Raw genomic sequence first — 22,674 nt, 5'->3', positions numbered from 1 at the left:
TTGCTGAAGAATTCAAATACAAAAAGGCATGCAGAAAACCTCCTTTGTTTAGAGTTCAGCGAATAATGACAAGCATCTGCTCATTTTGAAATGTTTGCACACTTTTTTATGCTGCACTGGTTTATGCTCTCCGTAAAAAAGTGGAGAAGTGTTGTTACATAAAAAGCCGTGACTTCAGCGCCGTGTTGCTCAGAATGTTGTGGACATCCAAGTTAATTTTTCTTTTTCCGCCTAAAGTTACTTAACACATCGAGTACCCTGTCAAAATGCAGTTATAAAACACTAAAACATCCAGTACAAGTATTTTTCGAAGTTCCCACATACGTGTAGAGGAATTTGGACACGTAGAGAAGGCCACCAATGTCTCGCATGCGTGTGAATGTAGCTAGGTTTAAGCAACCAGCAATGTCTTTAGTCATCAAGAGACGGATGAAGCACGCCTCACGCGCCACATTTTATATGCACCAAAACTGCCGCCACACACACTATGAAAATAACGAGCCTTCATATGCGTGCCGCCTCTGTTCAGGCAGCGTGCACATGAAGGCTTCATGTATTAAAAGGAGCAGCAGCGTCGCCACCAACACTAGCTACTGTCCAGAGCGTAAAGAGACGCCAAGAAACCGGGCCCGCCCCGCCAGTCATGCCACTGCATATCTTCTAGTTCCCTATAGTTCGAGCCTTGTGCTACACTAGCGCAAGCTGTGCGATTCGTTTAGCATAATGAGTGCTCTGCTAAAAGAATGAAGACTACAGTGTTCTACTTTTGAAGTTCAATAAGATAAGACTTGCTGTATTTAGCATCTTGGTTTTTAAAGAAATTTTTGTTATAAAATATTTGCCATGAATTTGTCACTGTGTGAGCCGTAATCACAGCGGGTTGAAAGTGCATTATCGGCACACATACCCATCCTTCTGATACGCAATAATTTCTGATATGAATTCACTGAAAGTCGCATAATGGCACTATCAGCGTGAAAGCGTCCATGGCTACTATCGGTTGTGAGCAATCTTAACAACCTTTCAAGGTTCATGCGGCAGGCGTAGCTCTGACAGTGACAACAGTCGTGTGCAGCATTCACAATGCCTCCTACTCTGGGGCATCGGTACACCTTGGTTGGTTTTTCCGACGAACTGAATTGGAGAACTTTGAGCTTTGTGGATCCCATACCATCGTACAAAGTGTGCCAAGCATGCGGTATTGTATCCAGAATAACCGCAATACTGCCTTGTCTGCACTCATTCTGCAAGAAGTGCTATGAACAGTGCCGGACTCAAGAGGGGTGTTGCTGTCCGCACGATGGTCAACAAACCCGCGGAGAAGACGTCGACTGGAGAGATTAACCTGTCGACCAGCTGCTGAAACGAAAGGTATGACAGCATAAATCACTCAGCCAAAGTTTATCACGCTTACTCTGAAACGACAATGCACTCAGAAGTGTGTACCAGCCGACAAGGAAGGCGTGATTTCAATGCTTCTTTGAGAAGAATGCATTTGCATTTTTTGCCTTACTTTCAGGATGTGGTTAACATCGGTGCCCCTGAAGAAGAAACGAACGCTGGTAGATTAGCGGCATTTTGCAAATCGATTTCAAGTGAAGCAGTCAATGAGTAATTGCCTAAGTTCATTTTTTAGCCTTTGAGCCAATTGTACTGGTGTGGGTCGACGTTTCGTGTTTGTTTGAAAGGCAGTAGTTGTTTCCTTCTCATGGGCTTCAAGCCCGTAGCCAGAGGGGAAGTGTGCGTGTGTTCTTAGACGGAGGGCTGGGAAGGCTAGGTGCTCCCCTCGCCTAAATTAGTTGGAGGGAGTATGTTACCGTGAAAATAATTAAACAAATGTTTGTCGAAATGTTCAGCAAATGCCCCCTTTTCTCCCCCCCCCCCTTTCCGAAAAAATAATTCCCAGGTACCACTTCAGTTAGTGTCCTTGTAGTTTTGTTGCACGTAAAAAACAAGAAAAAACGAGGGCACATTTAGTCAGACAGAGCGCTATCTCATCTCTCGCGAATCTTATTTCTATGTATGAGCCTGGCGGGCTTAAAAGGCACTGGCGTTTAAAAGCTAGCTTCTTTCCCGAAGTACGATAACATTGCTCACACTACAGCAGACATTTTATTGAAAGGAAGTGCATGGGGCAGTGCGCTGAAGCATATATGCTAGCGTTCTTCAGCGCTTTCGTTCGGGTTCTAGAATCGCTTTAACATGGCCTGCCGAGTTCAGGAGTAGATATTCCATGTTTATTACAGTTTTATTTAAGCTGATAGCAGACACACTGCAGTGAAACGGTGTTTTTCTACATGACAGACTGAAGATCTGTCGTGGTATTGTGGCTGAATACTTTACTGCCACACCAAATGCCGAGAATCGATTACGGCTTGAAACTTGAAATTTATCTTTGCTATCCCACAAGGTATTCTTCTCACCGACAGCAATGCCCACATCGACACTGTTTTTTTTTTGTACGACACAGGTTTTTAACGCTCATGTGTTTAGAACTCAAGGACTTTATGTCGGTGTTTCCGTGTTTATATATACACTGTCAATCCCCTGTTGTATGATGCTGGACATAATGAATATTATCCGGAGATGTAATTTGTATGAATGGGTGAAATAATTCAATGAAAATGAAAAATTTTCGTTCTGTTTCATACACGCGAAAGGCTTTACTTGGTGTTCGTATTATGACCTCGCAGTCTTGTTGGACGTAATCATCTGCCAGCTTTGGTATGTCAGAAGGAAGCGGCCTCAAGAACTAGCATACGTATGGGGCTTGACAGGAAGAGATACGGTCTCAGGGCTTCGCAAGCAAATGTTTTGCACTCAAAATATCAAGGAATTCCTTGATCGCACTCCAGCATAGAGGGGCAAAACAGAGTATTTTAGGTAGACTCACCTACATATGAAGTGTTCTTTATTGGTGTAATGCTTCGAGAATCTACAATCTTCAAGTAACATACTCGTTGTCTATAATAAACACAAAAAAAATCTATGAATGGCATGCTCTTATAGATTCTTTGGAGGCCGCATGTTTCTGAAATATTTTAATATTCACTTCAAGTAATCCATCATAGTCAGTTGCATAATGCTACCTTGTTCTAAAGGTCAAGTTTGACTCATTTGTTGTACAAATGTCCTAAAGTATTATCCTGTCAAAGGCACGCCGGATAGCCCCACCAGGGGGGGGAGGGGGTCTAGTCACTGAGGTACTCGGCTGCTGACCCGCAGGTCACAGGATCAATTCCCGGCTGCAGCAGCTGCACTTTCGACGGGGGCGAAAATGCTGTAGGCCTGTGTGCTCAGATTTCGCTGCTCGTTAAACAACCCCTATTGTCAATCGAAACCTCCGGAGCCCTTCACTACGGCGTTCCTCCTAATTGTATGCTTAATTTAGTACGTTAAACCCTAATATCAATCAATCAAAGGGAGCAATACAAAGAAACGCGACCCCCACAAGGAATGTACCATGAACTGTTCTTTATTAGCCAACACTATGCTCCAAGCATACTAGGACTGGTTGCGCTGTTCAAGCAAATACATAACTAGAGAAGCTACTTGCAAAAAAAAAACGAAAACAAGGCGTGAAAACCGAAATGATAGGAGCCTGATATTCATCAAAGAAACAGAAGTTGTGCTGGTAGAGTGAACCTTTCAACAATGTACCTCATTCAGAAGATTGTCGGCGTACTGCAATACCGAAAAAATAGAGCGTCGATTTCCTTTCTTCAGCAATCTGCTCAAGTTTGTCGTACGTGGTTCGTCGTCCTACACGTCGTCTCGGGAGACCATCGGGCGGCTATCTCTCATTGTTGCATCGGGCTGGTTGTCGTGGCATACGGAGTAGACAACGCTGCATTTTCCGAGGCATATCACAACGTGCTACAAATATTACGAGCAACAATATAGATAATCATTTCACTCACAGCTCGCGCCTTCCATGGTGCGGCAGCAAGATCATAGCTGTGGAATCTTCCCATCTAGCCGCGTTCGGGCTACGCGGGGTCGTAATCTGACCGATTCGCAAAGTGCTTCCAAGCGAGCAGAACTTTGTAGTGTGCGTATTTTAGATTCCAAGCAGTTTTGATCGAGTCTGTGACCATCCCTCGGTGACCGTCTTTTCTCTCAGCGCGCATGCGCCACGTATTGAAGTTTTCCTGGATACCAGTCCGTCAAATACAGAGTTTCGAACATCGGCGGGCTTTGACGGTATGTAAGAGACAGGATGAGCAAAAACAGTGAAAAAAAATCTGTTTTAGTTCTTTAAAATCTGCAGCTTTTTAATGACCAGAATTGTGTCCTTTGATTAGTATAATTTTTTCTCTAAAAATTACATATTTCAAAACTTGTGTGGCAGCTCAGCATGCTTCATTTTTACCACCATAGCCATGCGGAGAAGCTACAGTTTGCAAGATGGAGTACATTTGGCCAATTAACGAAGAGAACGGCCCCAGAACTGCGAAAACGGAAGAATACAGCGGCAGCAAGCTTACTGTCAGCAAATCTATATTATGTCGTGGACGTTGTTAATTGTGACATAATTGGCAAGCGTCAAAACTTATATCATTTGGCCATTAAAGAAAGAGAGCTAGCTTGGAAGACATGCAGGAATATGTCTGGTCCAGATATTTTCAAATGAAGTAAAGGATACCAATCACTCCAATGGTCTTTGCTCGAAGGACGCTGGAGATCGATGTAAATTCAACAAGGCCTAGTTTAATGTTGAACCGCTCGTTCATAAAAAGGATCTTCAAGCATGCGTAACTGAAGCTGTTATTCGAAATTATCTGGAAACAGCTGATCCAGTATTATTTCTTGATGACTTCATAGGCATCTATTCAATAAATCTGAATAAAGCATAAGTTGTTGCATTGTGATGGGGGGGGGGGGGGGTGCGTGTTAAAAAAAAAAAGAAAAACCCTTTCCTCGTGCACCAAACACTGTCGAAGTATGCACTCTTGATGCTGTTTTCACATATTGGGATGGCAATATAGCCCGTGTATATGTGCTGATCTAATCGGAAATATCGACAGAGAACAGGGCCTGCGCACCTTTGAACTGCGTTGACATTGTTGTGCTGACACGGCTGCATAAAAAGCGTCAAATAAGGCTCACCAAGCAAGGCGTTTTAGCACCAACAGAAGAAAAATGATATTGGTGATGAGTGCCTTGCTGGTGTCCATCGAAAGGATGCATCAATTTGTTATCTCGTTGGAATTTCGAAATAATGAAGACTCAACTTTGGATGCAAATATATCAAAAGTTGCTTTTTGTGTTCCTTTTTAACAGCCGCAGTATCTAGAATCGTATATTTTGACCAGTATTGAGATAACGTCATAGGCAATATGCTTATGCAGAATAATGGCTGTGTGAGGAAGCGTGCTTCTGCAACACGTCTAATAGCTCTTATCAAGTAATAATGAGATACCTGAGGTACAAAAATTGGAAGATCTCACCTACAGTGGGAATCGATGATATGCGAAGCATGAATGTGGAATGTTTAATGTCAGTTTAAAATTAGAGCAACGTTACGAAGCGGAGGTATATTAGGCCATACATAACTTTCATGTAATAATTATGTTTGGACGTCATTTACCTTCATCTATTCACGCCACCTGATACCAAATTTGGTATATGTGGAGCTAGCGAAACGACCGCGAGCGTGCTGTGAGCGTAGCATGTGGTCATGTTTTACATGACGCGCATATCATGATTATTATGTTCGGACGTGCGATTTAACTTCGCTCTCTATTGACGTCATGTAATATCAATTTGGTATATTTGAAGCTAGAGAAACTACCGTGAGCGCATCATGAGCGTGTCATGTGGTCATGTTGTTACATGACACGCATCTCATGATTATCATGTTTGCACCAGTCACATACCTTCGTCGTCATTTTCATCCCGTAAAACCAACCTTGGAATATATGAACCTAGCAAAACGGCGGGTAGAGCATCATGAAGGGCCTAATATACTGTGACGTAACGTTGACGAGCGCACGCAGGGCGCAGCGACGAAGCGCTAGCAACACGCGAACACTCTATAGTCTGGCGCCAGACGTGACCAGCGTCTGTCAGCACAGCCCGGTGGCAACCGGTGCGAAATGTAACATGGTGCATTTCGCATCATCGACGTTACCCAGAATGCACCGCGTCTGCCTAGCTTCCTGACGAAGGGACGCCGGGCGTGCTCAAACACGCATGCGTCAAAGCAACACAGTGCGGTGCGTGCCCACAGAACACCTACCTGCGAGTATATGCCAGGCAGACTGGCGCCTGGCGCCGCAACGCCGGCATGACGCAACGAAACGATCGCTGGAGCACACTCGCACCAGGTCTCGTCTAAGCGTATTGGAGCCTTGTGTGGCACGTAGTCATGTTCTTGCATGACCCGCATCTCATAATTATGTTTGCACCAGACATACCTTCGGGATCCATTCACGTGACGTAATGCCGAATTTGGCATATATCAAGTTAGCGAAACGGCCCTGAAGACAGACAATACTGCGGCTTAACTGTGCTTACAGATGACTTGAGAGGACAGATTTTGCTTGTTTAGGGATATGTAGAAGCAAAAAAATCCAGCACTACACTCTATTTGCATTTTTTTATTCAATGTAAGTAATAAGTTCAATAAGAGCAGGTTTTCTCTGGCAATTTATGGATTTATTTTACATTTTCAAATGTTAGCAAAGGTTGTTGCACAACAGGTTTCCTGTCAAATAGATTAGTACATTATAAGCAGAATGAGAAAAAGTTCACAAAAACGGATGCTGGCCTCATTGCAGCACTTGTGCATACTGAGTCCAGCAGCAGTACCCGGCAGTATTCCAGCTCTGGTCACTGATCGACATTGCTTTGGGAGCCGGCCTCCAAAATGGTGAGGAGAGAACAAAATGCTTTTGAAGTCCGATTTCAGCAACCTTCTGTCTAGTGATATTTTTACTTGTTTTTAGGACGCTTGCATGGAAAGACGTTTGCACTTTTAGGTGTGTCAATATCGCAGAGCAAGTTAGAGATGGCATAACATCGAGTACAAGAACCGACACCTGCACAAGCGGCTGAATCAAACACTGATTCAGTGGGTGATTCGTGACCCACTGATAACAACCTGAAGTTTCTAGATTTAAAGCTTTTGCTAGAATCCCGACATGTTTGCTGAATGTATGAACCAAGAAGCGGCAAGCCACTTCTGCCTTTCAGCTCAGCTCAGTCTAAATTGGTCAAGCGTGGCATTCCTAACCTCTGTCTTGTGAATGCCTTAAAGAAGTCCTGCCCCCACATGGTACACCGCAGCTTTGCCTTACAAGTGGCGCGTCTCACCAAAGCTGGTTATTCCGCGCATGTTCTCGTTTCGATGGCGGAAAAGCTGGTCACTGTCTTGAAGCGAGGCGACAAACCAAATAAGCAAAACAGTGTCAGAAAGAGCCGGCCTGTCGTACTGCCTTACGTGCACGACGTCTCACACAGGCTAAAAAAGATTGCTCGAGACGCCAACATTCTTGTGGTTTTTTTCTGCACCAGAAAAATTGACCATTTGCGGAAAAGTGAGCGCCCCCTGTCGTGTAAACAGGAAAGCTTCGCTTTCGGTTGGAAAACATCTTCGTCAACTAACACGTAACCTCGACGGTTCACCAGGCTCATTACGCCTGCTCTTTTAAGAAGAACATTATGTTATACACTTGAAGTTGAACCTTGAAATGTCTGTCGAATAACTATAGGTTCAGTGAGGACGGCTTGTGCACCGTCTGTGAGGTACGGTGTTTGCGTGAAAACGGCAGTGTTCGCCGTTACTACGGGTCATATTGATGGAACGCCAGGCTGATGTTTTCCAACCAAAACCAAAATGCCTGTACAGGAACGCTACCTGTGTGGTTACTGCTCATGCGCAGTGGTTTTCCCGCAAATGGTCAATTGCAGAGGCTTTGCAAACGGGTCAATGCACCTCGTGCAAATTCTGCCTCGTGCTCTGTCGCGCACAGGACACGCTACGTCCCATGCGCCATGGGAGTCGTACACTTGATTCCACTGACGTGTGGGTGCATTTATGTCGGGCAAACCGGCAGGTGCATAAATGACCGCCTCCGAGAACACCGAAACAATGTGCACAATATGGTACAAGGGCATCTTCGCATTCATTGCCGAGATTGTGGGTGCACCCCTCTCTTTGATCAGTGCTCAATATCGGCAAGGCACAGGGACCAGCTTACCCGAAAAATTATCAAAGCCGAAAAAATACACTTGCTAGGAGATAAATGTGTAAGCACATCATCGATTGCTTTATCACAGGCTGAACTTGATTACCTGGCTGTGCTTTGAGGCGATAGAGAACCCGTCACACGTGTTTTGTTACTGATGTGTAGATTAGGCTTGCATCTTACCTTCATGCTCTGTTATCATCCTTTTTAGCAGTATATGTTCTTGCCACTCTGTGAAATAGTTGGAAGTCAGCACTCTTTCTGTCTAACCTGTCCTTTTTCCTTTGTTCGCGCGCTGAAACATCTTGCAACTATGACTACGCACCATCTAGCCCAAGCTTCCACACCTGTGACTTCCAGAAAGCTTCCAAAACAAAAATTGTCTTGAAAGCGTCTGGCGACCCTCGGGCTCCTCGCGGGTCGCCAGAACGTTCAACCTGAGAACAACGAACGCCAACCGGAATTGCGCCGCGGGGGGGGGGGGGCGGAGCAGCCTGAGAAAAACGAGCTCGCTCTGGCTGGCTTAGGCAGCCGGCGGGTATCCAGAAGTCGAAAATCGAAGAGCCCCAGTGAGGGAACGTAATCTAGCAGCGCTTGTCCATCCGCCATGGCTCGCTATCTTGCTTGGTCATAGATTACGTCAAAAGCGAACGTGCTTTCTTCACTTGTCGGTTGGTGGTGCTGTAGGCAGTCACCGCAGATCGCAGGCCACGCACTCGCATCGTCCCTTTCATAAAGAACGACTGTGTACAGTACGGTCCACTGTTAGGGGGAACACGCAAGTGCGTGGCCGGTGGTCCGCGGGGCGCCAACTGACGGCGAGATTTATAAAGGCGGAGCATGCGCGCAGAATCGCAAGGGTGGTACTCGCCCTCATCTGCTACTTCCCCGTCCTTTGCTCGGTGCGTCCTAGCGACAAGATTGCTGTGCTCGCTTCATCGATCATCTATTTCCATGTCTGTTATCAAAAGTGACTGACTGGTTCAATTAGTGTTTGGAAAGCTTACGATTATATTTTGGTGGGCATAAACACCAGGCTACGCAAGTGATAGGCTTCGTTATCACTTTCACAGAATTCCATAGCTGGAAGCGTATTTATTCGCTGATCGTATTTTCGGCGAAGCTAGTTCTTAAAAGAGGCATGGCTAGAATACTTCAGGACGAAAGACTTCGAATAGTCGAGCTGTACACCAGAGTACAGTCAACATGCTGTCACTGCCATCGCGAAATGGCCGCTTTCTCATTACCAGCGTAATCAAGAGCATTACGAATGTATTTTTTTCAGTGCCTAGTTCTGTCACGCGTTGTCCTATTTTGCTTACACAAATCTGCATGTCATTTTGTGTTTCACAGGACACAGATGTGTTTCATTACCTTTGCATTACTGAAGTGTTTCGAGGCTACAGATCTGACTTCCCTCGACCTGTCTGCCACAAAAGTTATAGGAAAAGAAATTCATTGTTTACTCCGTAGTTTTTTATGTACACCGTTTTCAGCGCGCTTATTGGTGAAACGTAACGATTTTCAGAAGAGTGAGCGCTATCGCATATTTCAAATAAGGTGCTTCTGGCGTGTTCAACGAAGAAAACGAAATGGAACGCGAGTTAAAAATTAGCTGGGTAATGCTATTCACAATAATTATATACTTCTCTGTCACGCCGTGGTGGGATACATTGAAGTATCTTAAAACACGCTTTTTCTTAACGTTTTCGTAAATAATATAGGCACATGGCTTTTTTTTTTTTCATGTCACCTCTAATCTGAATTGGGCTGCTGTGGCCGAATTGGGCTGCTGTGACACAGCTGCCGAGAAAGCACAACAACAATGAAAGAACATTTTTTTTCTGCACGCTTATTACCCAGGAAGGGGCAGGGAGAGTGCCGGGGACATGAATAGCACTGCGGAAAAGTGAACGTGGTATCCAGCACAAGGAAAGCGCCAGGGCGGGAAGTATGCAGACGAAAGGCGTCGAGCCCCACCCTTTTGCGTCTATGCGCATGCGCTGCGTTTACAAATCTCACCGCCAGTTCGCGCCACGTGGGCCGCGACCCACGCGTTGCCGTGTTCCTTCCAAGAGTGGACCATACTGTACATACATACAGCGAAATCTGTCCGACTTTCACAGTTCACCATACTTACAGCAACTAACCGATTTCGACAGATAAACAGGGCATTGACTGCTGGAAAGCGCACCCAGCTGTCCTCACCTTCCAGAGTGTGACGTCATGGAGCTTCGACCAATCACAACGGTGGCGAGACTCGCTATAGCCGCCACGGCTACTGTTGCTGGTTTTCGGCAAAATAAATTTATTTGATTTGGTTTATGAAAATTTGCTACTTGAGTTCTGAGGTCGCCTCACGAAATTACGTGTCATGATACCATAATCTCGTTTTTGTTCAAAAATTGTTATAGTGACCCTTTATTACACATCATAATTCACAAAAGCGTTTTTTCCGCGCTCATAACATCTAACACGCTCCCTGCGGTCTGGTATATGTAGCTCTTCTAACTCGGCAGACCTTCTTTTCTCTATCTTGAGCGCTTTTCCAGACAGTTATGGTTGCGGTGGTTTGGGAGAGCGCTGGGAAAGGTGGATCATATGTGCCCTACTTCTTTTTTTTTCTTTTCTTGTCTTTCCCTTCCCATACCTCTTATCCTCTTTACCCCATCCTCGTGCCCACCAGTTGAGGTTACCTCTTAAAAAGACACAGTTACGGGTAGCACTTTTCCCTTCTATTCATTCTTACAATTACTTAGAGAGCACATGCATCCGAGTCAGCTGAGGGTGAAAAAAGCTAGCTCAAAGATATGGACGGTGTAAAGACAGTGGACTGCTGATCTAGGGGTTTGGTGCTATCGAGAGCAAAAAAAGATTTGCCAGGAATCAGGGGGGGGGGGGGCATGCTGCTGCCTCAGATTCGCTCGACTGTGGTTATGCGAGAAAGTGAGAAACTTCAGAGGAGCACAGTTAATGTAAGGACAAACTTGCAGTATAATATCATTGCTTTTTAATGTTTTGTGCTTGTAATCAGCGAAGCCATTATAAAAATGCTGTTTTATTGGTGAATTCGAGGCTCTGATTTACTAGTGTTTGAAGTCTGAAGAACAGCCCGTGGACGAAAATGTGGTCTATTTTTGGCAAAAGATAAAATCCCCTTCCAATTCCATTTGAGGCAAACTGTGCCTGATTTCAGCATCGTTCCCTTAAAAAAAAAGCCGCGAGACACCACGCAGGAAGCTCATGTTTTTTTTTCGCTCCCACAGTATCTTAATTTTGTAGCTTTGCGCACACCAGTGCGCCACTTCATTTATATTTCTGGCCCTCTTGACCAGCACCTAGTGTGCAGCCCTTTTCAGGGCTTCAAGAATAAAGGGAAATGTAGTCCCCCTTTTTTCCTTTTGTCATTTCTTTTTCTTTTTTTTTCTTGATCAAGATCGGCCATCAACACCATGCATGGCACCTCATCTAAAGCAGCTGGAGTGAAGCAATCCCCCCGACAGACTGGCCCCAGCCGGCTCTCACCAGGGCATGGAAACTCCAGGCAGCTAAGGGCTCCCACACCACAGGCAAGGCTGGGATCCCCACACCCACTTCACGGCCACTCAACCGAGCCGCCCCAGTGTCTTCCGGCCGTACTGCAAAGAGTGGAATAACACCAAGCAGCTTCAAGCCGGTAGTCCCCACAACCACGTGCTCCAAAGCCGCCATGTTGTCGTCTTCCCATCAAGACGTCCATGAGAGCGAGGAAGGCAGGACCACCTCGTCATCCACCTCCTCTCCCCCGCCGTCCTCTTCGTGGGAGCACGAACAACACCCTCTAGACTACAGGCCGGAGGGCTGCTGACGTCACAGTGTGGTGACGTCACGGGGCGTAGGCGGTCGCCGCCGCCGTGGGAGGCAGCGGTGCAAGGCGCTGTGGGGGCGCGGAAGCACACAATGAAAACATTTTTCTCCGCCAGTTTTCATTGCGGCCCACTAGATGGCGGCACCATAGTACAACAAAAATTAATTTTTCTGAATCGTGGTGATATTTCAAAAAGATAGGAAAGCAATTATCTCTGTGGGTGTTCAAGCATTGTTCATATAGCACTGATATTCTAACAAAACAATATTATTCATCTGGGAAACGTCGTAGTGAGAGCGCACTATATTTTACTGCGGAATACAAGTAGTCCCGCAACAAACCGGTCATGTCAGGTTTTTTCCGGCGCACATGGGTGCACGTGCGTACACGTTGTGCTGTGATTTGATTGCTTTCGTGATTGCGTGCATTTTGTGATTTAATTGTGGTTATCAGCCGTGTTGTGGTGATGTGTGGAACATAAAGTTTGAAGAACCACCCTGCTGAGTTCGCCATGCCGTACAAGTGTTGTGTGCCGCAGTGCCGCGGCAATTATGACTCGACACGCAAGGTGCGCGTTTTCCGGTTTCCCCACGACGAGGAACTGTGCAGGAAATGGGTGCGCGCTGTACCGCGAGAGAACTTCAGTCCGACACAGTATTCCAGGGTGAGTTATCTCGCAAAATTTTCTTTGTGCTCTAGATTGCAATCAAAAGTACACAACATTTCTTCTTCAAAAAGTCCATGGCACTAAAAGTTTATGCAGTGAAAGGTTGAAGTTAAAGTACGACTCGTTTTTTATAGGTTTGCAAGCTGCACTTCCAACCCGAAGACATAATGTACGAGACTTCGTACGTCGACGATCGAACAGGGCGTACGGTAACGGCGCCTTTGCCCAGTTCCCGCATTCGTCCTGGTGCTGTGCCTTCGAAATTTCCGGCCTGCCCATCATATTTCTCAAAAGAGAGCGTGAGCAGAGAAAGCCCGGACTCGAAGCGGAAGCGGTTTGAAGCGGAAGCCCTCCAGGCAGCTATTGCAGAATCCGCAGAAACGTCTCTCCGTGAAGAAGAGCCCACAGAATAGCATGCATTAGAGATTTAGCTTGTCACTTGAGAAATCGAGACTCAACATTCTGGCACATCATCGAGAACAAAGAACGGCTGGTCATAGTCCACATCGTGGAAGACGAAGCTCCTTGGATCAAGTATTCGCTTGTTGTAAAAGCTGACATGGGGACAACTTTCCACTTTATGAAGAAGCCGACAACAAAGTTAGGGCGCGATTTGTGCGTCCCGGCGACAGCAGAAAGCAAAAGGGCCGTCATAGAATTCCTCGACGGTGTCCAGGCATGGGACTCCAACACGGACTCACCATCGAAAGAGCACACTGAGGACATTATTGAAGCCATTTGTTTTTTGCTCAGTGCATTGCCGCTGGGGGAAGAGGACAACGCCGCCGCAATACGATTCTTGACAGAGCAGTTGAGGCTGCTTTCTAAAAACAAGACGCGGAGGCGGTACTCACCGGAGTTCAGTGTTTTGTTGCCTCCTGTACACAATATCGCCACATGCGTACAAATATATGCGTAGTTATGGTGATATCACAATGCCACATCCAGTAACTATCAGGTCTATATGTTCCTCCCAGGGAATGAATCCACGGGCAGAACATAAGAGTTCTACTTTCTTGGGTTACATGAAGACAAGGATATCTGGCCTGGATGAGCGTCAACGCGCAGTTACTGTCATGGTGGACGAGATCCACATTAAACCGTTCTTCGATTACAAGGGCGGTAACATCACCGGCATTGCGCAGAACACCCACGAGGCCGCTACTAGCGCCATGGTTTTTATGGTGCAGAGCGTTGCCTCTAGTTTTAAAGAAGTTGCTCACATAGTGCCTCTCCGCGGCGCCACAGGAAATATTTTGCACAAATTGCTCATGGAGGTCATCTGTGGTCTTGAGAAGATCGGGTACAAAGTCATTTGTGTTGTGACCGATAACAACAGAGTGAACCGTAACGCAATGGAGCAGTTCTCATCAGCGCTAACCAGCGATTCGCCAGCTTTCGTGTACCCGCACCCTTGCGTTCCCAAAGGCCTTTATTCTTTGTGATTGATCCAGTGCACATTCTAAAGTGCGTTCGCAACAACTGGATAAAACAGCGCAATCACCAACGCTGCTTCTATTTCCCAGAATTCGAGCAGCAAACGGCTTCGGAAAGACGTATGCTGTCGGCATCGTTTGGCACCATTGTAGATGTGTACAACCTTGAGGTTGGCCAACTACTCAGGCATGCTTACACGCTGTCGCGGAAAGCCCTGTTTCCGTCAAACCTCGAGAAGCAGAATGTGAAACTTGCTTTGCAAGTACTGAACGATACTGTCCCTCCCGCTGTTCGTGAAATTGGGGGAAAGAACAATCTCTGCCATATAGAAGGGACCGCCACGTTCATTGAAATCATGGTGAAATGGTGGAAGATCGTGAACGTGAAGACCCCGTCTAAGGGAGCCAGATTAAGGGACGAATTTCAAGAGCCCGTGTTTTCGCTTTCCGACAGAAAAGTAGATTTCCTCTACAACCTTCTGGACTGGATGGAGGAGTGGAAAGAAAGGACGAAGGGTTGCGATAGTGGTACGCTGACGAAGGAAACCCATGCTGCTCTGTACCAGACTACGCAAGGTCTCATTGAGATTTCCAGGTACTGCTTAGATGAACTGAAGCTTACCTATGTGCTGCTTGGCAAAATACAGACCGATTGCCTGGAAGACCGTTTCGGCAAATACAGACAGCTAGCTGGCGCTCAATACCATGTGTCGATAAGGCAAGTGTATGAGTGTGAAAATAAACTCCGCTTGCAAAGCACGCTGCCGACGGTTGTCAATACTGTAAGCGTCAGTGACCCAGACGAGCAATGGCAGGATCTTGACAGTGAAGCTAACTGTTCAGGGCCCGGCTGCAACGTAGTTGTCACAGAAGAAACGCTGTCAAAGATGAAAGACATTATCCCTGTACTGGTGTATGTGGCAGGGTATGCAGCCTATGCGGCCTTGAAGAAACTCAAGTGCGACAAGTGCCCCGCCGCGGTGGTCTAGTGGCTAAGGTACTCGGCTGCTGACCCGCAGGTCGCGGGTTCATATCCCGGCTGCGGCGGCTGCACTTCCGATGGAGGCGGAAATGTCGAGGCCCGTGTGCTCAGATTTGGGTGCACGTTAAAGAACCCCAGGCGGTCAAAATTTCCGGAGCCCTCCACTACGGCGTCTCTCATAATCATATGGTGGTTTTGGGACGTTAAACCCCACATATCAAGTGCGACAAGTGTAGGGAAGCACTGACACTGAATAAGGAAATTTCAGTGTCAGTTGCTGACAAGCATTACGACCTCATCAGATCGATGGATCGAGGAGGGCTTGTGCACCCAGCAATGTCGGTTGTGAATGCTGTGGCACATAATTACGCCGTCGTGGAGCAACTTCCACAAAACGAAGTGTTTTTGAAACTCTCAAACCAGCGGCAAGTTGTTACAAATCTCACGGTGGAGCTGCTGACAAACGACGAGTCGTCCGATTTCGACACTTGCGACGATGGACACACCAGCGAGGTAGTTCTGAAATATGTGTTGTGGTGCAGCACAAATATTCTGCTCAAAAACTTCTGCAGAAGAATGAATGATGACATTTTAAAAGCGCATTCTGACGCACAAAAAAAAGAGAAAGTTGCAAACACTCAGCAAGAAATAGCTGTCGAAGTGGCTTTGTAAATAAACTTGTGTGTTGTAAATAAATGTGCTGTAAATAAGTGCCTGTAAATAAACTTGTTCAGACAAGATGCTATTCGTCTCCCAACCTCATTTATAAAGCATTCTAAATGCCTCGCAATCTGTGTAAGATTTGCTCTGGAATTTATTTACTGCCTGTCCATAAATGTATCGCCCGCTGGCAGTCGCAACTCACGAAGGGAAATGTTTCGCAAATTCACATTAACACCCGAAAGCAGTCAACCTTTTATTTTTGCTAAATGGCAAATGCTAACGCTCGTGTACGAGTAGTATTGTTTTGAACCATTTGAACAGACCGGAATGATTTACATGTAGGTACTTATTTCCGAGATGCGACCTTAACTATCCGTTCGGGCTGCTTTTTGTTGCATATATCAATAAGACTAAAGATCCTGTTACCTATGGGATACGTAAACAAGGATAGACAAGAATTGATGACGATACCTATGTACGAGTTCACTATCGCGCTGGAAATGTACTGCTGGTAGCTTGACTAACGACATTTCCGTGCGCTTGCTAGTTCTTTCTCCCAAACACGCTTTTTTGCTGGTTTGAAACGAAGAAAATGTTACATTGGGTGAGGTTTACTGGTCGATAAATATTTGCAGCTGTAAACTTCCTTTTTAGCGGCGGGAACAGCCTGTTCATTACTTCACAGTGCATGCTGAAGGCACTCCTCCACGGCGGCCGGGCGCCGCCTTCGCCTCCGCTCTGTGACGTCACGGCGGCAGCCTTCAGGCCTTAAAAGTCTAGAGGGTGTTGGCACGAAACGCCACCCCCCTCCCCCAACACAGGAACAGAGAGTGAGAAGGAGGAAACTGGCAGGAACAGCAGCCCGCCGTAAGCCTGCGGCCTCAATACCGCGGAAGCTCCACCTCCTTGCTTCCACGCCAGGCGCCCTCTCCTTGCCAAACGCAGACAATGAGGTTGACGTCACGTATGGCGTCGAAATAGACTGGGAGTACTTCGAATCGCTCAGGAGGGGACAGAAGCCCCAGCAGCCATCTGCTGACTCAGCCTCTCCAGAGAACAGGGAAGCCCCCGCTGTTGTACTCTCGGCCCACCACGATGACGTCAGGGGAGAAAGCCAGGAAGCCAGCAGCCAAGCAAGAAAGGCAGGCCGAACGCCGGCCGCTCCGAGTGTTTCCCTTGCCCAGGAGCAAGCCCCCTCTCTCAGCAGAACCAGTTTCCCTGCTGTCCTCCCTTCCGCCACTCCGGGTAACATAGCCGAGCAGCAACATGCTGGGCAAGGAGGCCCCCCTCCTCTCTCGCTCGGAGGGGAGCGGCGGCGCATCGTCTGTGCAAACAGCTGGAGTGTCCTCCTCCCCCTGGTGGGCTCTAGAAGCCTTCCTCTTCTTCCCACCACAGAGGCGCCCGGCAACGCAACACTCTGCGCGCTGATGCAACCCTCCCTGCCAAAGCCAAGGGGAAAGAAGGGGAAACGGAAGAGAAAGCAGGAAATAGCACCACGCCCGGTCTCCTCTCAGGTGGTCACGGAGGTCAACGCCCCTCTTCGGCAAACACCACCGGAGCACACCGTTGACCCCAACGGCCGGACGATCATTTTTAGACCGCTCGGCCGGCCGTAAGTCACTTCCTGGCTGCATCAAGGGACACAATTGCTGCTTTCCTCGCCGGTTTCCCAGCCACACAACGCGTGTGGGTTAATCATCGCCGCAACCTCGTCGCTGTCTACACCGCCCCCAACTCCGATGTCAGTGTTCTCCTTGAGATCAGCACCATCGTTGATGTCAGTCAGTGAGTTAAGGCAAAGGTGCTCGACCTCAACTCGTGTGTTGGGGAGGTGTTTGGGGTGGATGAAAAAATTCCCCTCGACATCATTGCCGCGAACACTTCCTCAGCGGTAAAGACCCTTTCGTGAGCGCGGCGCGGCTCCACGCTGGTTATTACTTTTGAGGGAACTGTGGTGCCAGCTGAGCTCTCGCTCTTTAAACAACGGAGGCCGGTTCGGGCGTGCCTCCCGCGTCCACTTGAGTGTGCGCGTTGCGGTGTGTTTGGACACGCCACAGCAACGTACTCGCGCGACAGGCGCTGCCTCCGTTGTGGTGGGAACCACGCAAAGGGTCCCTGCTCCTCAGAAAGACATCGCTGCATAAACTGCAAGGGATCCCACCCGGCGGACGAACCTCGCTGCGAGTCATGGCAGCTGCAGCGCAAGGCCGCCCTCTCCTCGCTCGCCTCCTCAGGCGGCAAACTGACGCTCCGCGAGGCCATCCAGCAAGCAAAAGCTGCGACTCAACGGGAGGCCTCAGTGACAGCAACGGCTTCCACGCGCACTGGCTGCTCTTTCCGCGATGCCCTGAAGGGCAATGCCACCGCAGCACCGGCTCCAGCCGCGACACAGCCTACATGTCCCCCCCTCCCCCCCCCCCCCAAAAAAAGACACAAGGGATACGGTTATGACGGCACTGGCCGCGGCTCTTCGCGCACTCCTGGAAACCACGGTATTCAGCACACGACGCGCGATTATTGCCTCGCAGCTCTGCGCGCACATCAAGACCTAACACACCATGGATAGTGCGTCAAAGAAGCCACGGCCGCGGATACTCCAATGGAACATCCGTTCTCTCCGCCGCCGTCACTGTGAGATTGTGCGCTCGCTTCCTCAGCGCGAACTCGATGTCCTGGCTCTTCAGGAATCGCACGTTCGTGCTGGGAAGCTCAATGCCCCCGGCTATGTGGCTTATCACAGTGCAACCGAGTGTGAACGTGCCGACTGTGTCAGCCCCACTGCACACAACTGTTACATCTGCCGGGATGCTCACGCGCGTCCATTTATGTGCGTGCGCAACTGCCCCAGTCATCAGTTGACATCGCCGATATCCTGTGTCCTGGCGTCAAGTGCGTTGCTGTGCGAGTGCGCGTTGGTGCTATAGACACGGCAATAGCTAGTGTTTATGTGTTGGCTTGTGTTGGCTACTGTTGATCAAAGCTTCGGCTCAAAAGCGAATACGACTGCGTAAATAAAGCTTCTCAAAAAACGTTTAGGAGCGGATCACATTTCGGCGTAATATATTCTAAAATAAAAGTCTACTCATCTTGACGGCGCAACCAAACGACGAAAGAAAGAAACAGACGACATAAACATGGCGGAATAAAACAATCATATTTTCTTCTGCCTACCAAGTTTAGTGGCGATTGGTAACTTCTTACACTTCGTAAATATGTATATCAACGTAAGAGGTTCTAGTGTTACATACAACACGTTTCTGCGCATAAAATAAATAGCTTATTACGTGTTCTTTTAGTGAAAAATCAATCATGCTAACGTGAAGCCAGACGCGTTTTGGAAGCATAAAAAATCGAGTCATGTTCGGTGCTCACATATCCCGTCATTCCCTTGTATCCAGCAGCTCACTAGCGTCAGTTTTCCTCTGGGTATGATTGTGAGAAACTCGATGGTCTATACTAGAACTGTGACTCCAGGCGTGACCGGCGCGACCAGCGTCCATCAGCACGGCCCGGCGGCTACTGGCGTGAAATGCAACAAGCTGCATTTCGCACCCGCTATCCAGGCTGCACTGCGTCTACCTGTCTTCGTGATGGAGGAATGCCGGGTACACTGAAACGCGCATGCGTCAAAGCAACGCAGCGTGGCGCGTGGCTGCGAGCATATGCATGCAGATCAGCGCCTGGCGTGGCATCGCCGACGTGAAGCGACGAAACGAATGCCGGTGCGCACGCGGTTCATTTCACGACGACGTTTGTTGGCGCCTTGAGTGTGGGACGTAGTCATGTTCTTACATGACACATGTCTCAAGGTTACTATATTTACACCAGTCGCAAGCCTTCGTCATCCATTCACGTGACATCATAGCGAATTTGGCATATGTAGAGCCAGCGTAACGGCCGCGAGCATATCATGAGTGGCAGTAACCATGTTGTTACATGACACGCATGTCATGATTATCTTGTTTGTGTCATTTACCTATGTCGCCCGTTCGCGTCAAGTAATACTGAATTTGGTGCATGTGAAACTATCGAAACGGCCCCAAGCGCATCATGAGTGTGGCTTTTATTCATGTTGTTACATTACTCGCATCACATGATTATCATTTTTCCACAAGTCCCATCCATTCACGTCCCGTAAAACCAAATCTGGTATTTGTGAAGCTGGTGAAACGGGCACAAGCGCATCATGAGTGTGGCATGTAGTCATGTTGCTACATGAACGCATGTCATGATTTTCATGTTAGGGTGTGTTGCTTGTGTTCACCATGCATTCATGTGATACCACACATCTTTTGCAACATGTCATGAGAATGAAACCACCGCAAGGGTAGCGAGACCATGAAATGTAAATCAAGACATTCATGACTTATATCGTGTTTTTCATGTTATGACAAATCACGTATGCTCGACAAAAAGTCATCTAATGTCATAACAAATTTCATATCGATACCATTAGCGAAACGACCGGGAGAGCTAAAAGCCTAAGTCACTAGATGGATGGATGGATGGATGGATGGGTGGGTGGATGGGTAGGTGGGTGGGTGGGTGGGTGAGTGGGTGAATGGCATTTATTCGCCAAACCACTGCAATTTAACGAACCACAGGTAAAATGTGTGATAGGGCCTTTATCTGCCTTCTCAACGTTGCTATTGGAAATAGCCAACAAAAATTTAACGCCGTGAAAGTAGCAACTGCTTCGATGTGGTGAAGAGACAATATAAAGGGCCCAGAAGTAATATTTTTTGTGACTTAATAACACCGTCATGCATAAGGGCTCACCAACCACAATAATATAGACAATTCCGCTGGTTCCGTGCCTGTTGACGTTTCGCTCTCACACTGACCCCTGGATCATCCCCCTGAGCGCCTAGATTGTCTCAATTGAATTCACAGAAAACATAGATTATGGGTTTTCGCTCAAGGTCACTTGAAGGTCAAAGCAGGAGCTAAAAATGTTTCATGTTTAAAATATGAGTTGTGCAAATAATAAAAGGCCAGTCGAGAGATGCAATCCATGCAAGGGCTCAAGCAAATATATTGGCTGCTGGTTTCACATAGAAAGAATGCTTGTCAATTCCATGTTTTTTTTTATACGAAGTGGCATTGCTACAAAGATGTCAGTGCACAGAGCTAATCGTGAAGTAATTTCCTTCAGTTTTAACGTCGCATTTCAGCGTCATCCTCTATATGTACCAATGTTGAGCCCATTTGTGCATGATCGTTACAAATAATTTCTTTTGTTTCAGGTGAAATGCTGGAACGAAGATCAAGGCTGCGAAATTGTTGTTGCTGTATCATAACTCGGCAAGCGCTTTTGCAAAGAATGTGATAAACACTCGACGAGCTGTTCGAAATGTTCAACAGTCATACTCTGCAGTGATATATGCGCGCATATACAGAGCAAGTGCAAAGATCACGTGATACCTGTAGAGTCCTGAAGTCCGATAACGAGCATTGATGGCCAAGGTGCTATAATGAAGGCTCTTAATGAAAACATAAACGCACGAGGAGATGAAATGAAAGAGAGGTTCGACCAAGTGGCGAATGCAAACAGCGCTCAAGCTATCCGTCTTAATGAAGTTTACTATTGCCTGAACATCATGAAAGAAGCAGCAGTAAAAATTCAAAGGCGAAACAATACACTTGATAACCTTGCATATTCCACTGAAGTCATCCGCGAAAATCTCATTAAACATGCTGAAAAACTGCACAAGTTTGAAGGAGCGATAAACAATGCGAATGAAACACTGAAAAATGGCTTGGAAAGCATGAAGTTAGCTGTCGCAAAAACGGAAAAAGCTACAGCAGACTTCGTGCAAATGCAATCAGGGGAATTCGCCAGTAACGGCGGCACTCTAAACAAACTCCTGCGAAAGAAGTTCGACATCGCTATCAAGACAATCTGCACCAATTGCACAGAAACTGTGGCAAGTATTCTTCAAGAAAAATTCGGAAAACTAACCGACTCGTTTGAAATCAGTTTGGATAAAATACTGGCTTTAAGCACAATGGATAATAGACGACACGAGTTTTTTATAGAGGGATGCAAAGAAGTGAAAGACAGCGCACTTTCAGAGGGCTCTCATCTTTGCGAAAGAGAAAAAATGTACATCTCTGGCTATTACCTCTCACCAGGAGTGTGGTTCCAAAAGACAGATGAGTATGTAACATTACATACGTACTTCCAATTGCACAAGGGAGTCATTGACGATGTACTTACGTGGCCGTTGAATAAGAACATTAGACTGACTGTGAAACACCCATCGGAAAAGAAAACGCGTCAAGACTTTTCCAAGACAGGCTATAATATTGACTTTTATGGAAGACCCCAAAAACAAAGTACCGATGGATGGTTTAGAGAAATCGCATCATTTCGCTTGGATGAACTGGAAAGAGAAGGATACATCAAGAACGACAAGCTTCAAATTGTGTGGGAGCTTGTTTCAAAAGACTCAGATAACTGAATAAAAGGTTACCAGTTTTCTTTGGTCAAATGAATTACCAGTCTTTGTTTTTTGTCAAATACTCAAGGCCTCTTATAGAACTATTGTCTATTACCTTCAGTGTTTCTAATTGCTCCGTGGAAATCAAAATGAAGTGTTTTAACGAGTTTTATGACACAAGCTGCTAGGGGCGATACACTACAGTGAATACGATTCCCGCCAACGCAGACAGAGTTCAACGAAAGTCCGCAAATAAGAGATGATACATAACGGTGAAAGTTGAATGGATTAAGAATATCCGCGGAGCGAGGATTAATCATCAATGCTGTTAATCTCTATTTGAGTGGCTGAATCGTCCAGGTTTTTATTATTAGATTCACGCAAAGTGAGGAGAAACGCAAAAAGTCAAGTGAAGAGCAAAACTCGAGCAAAAATTCAAAAGTC

The 22,674-nt window shown here is 46.9% G+C and overlaps 1 long non-coding RNA gene across 1 annotated transcript; it reads left to right on the top strand.

Moving 5' to 3' along the window:
• Positions 1-614: 614 nt before the first annotated feature.
• Positions 615-22,285, top strand: LOC142765238 (uncharacterized). Its single transcript, XR_012884116.1, has 2 exons — positions 615-1,371; positions 21,034-22,285. It is a non-coding gene; the product is annotated as an uncharacterized LOC142765238 (long non-coding RNA).
• The last annotated feature ends 389 nt before the right edge of the window (positions 22,286-22,674 follow it).

This window comes from Rhipicephalus microplus, chromosome 6, assembly GCF_043290135.1.
Source record: "Rhipicephalus microplus isolate Deutch F79 chromosome 6, USDA_Rmic, whole genome shotgun sequence".
Taxonomy (NCBI): domain Eukaryota; kingdom Metazoa; phylum Arthropoda; class Arachnida; order Ixodida; family Ixodidae; genus Rhipicephalus; species Rhipicephalus microplus.
The sequence above is the reverse complement of the archived record's forward strand: the minus strand, read 5'-3'. Positions and strand labels throughout refer to the sequence as shown.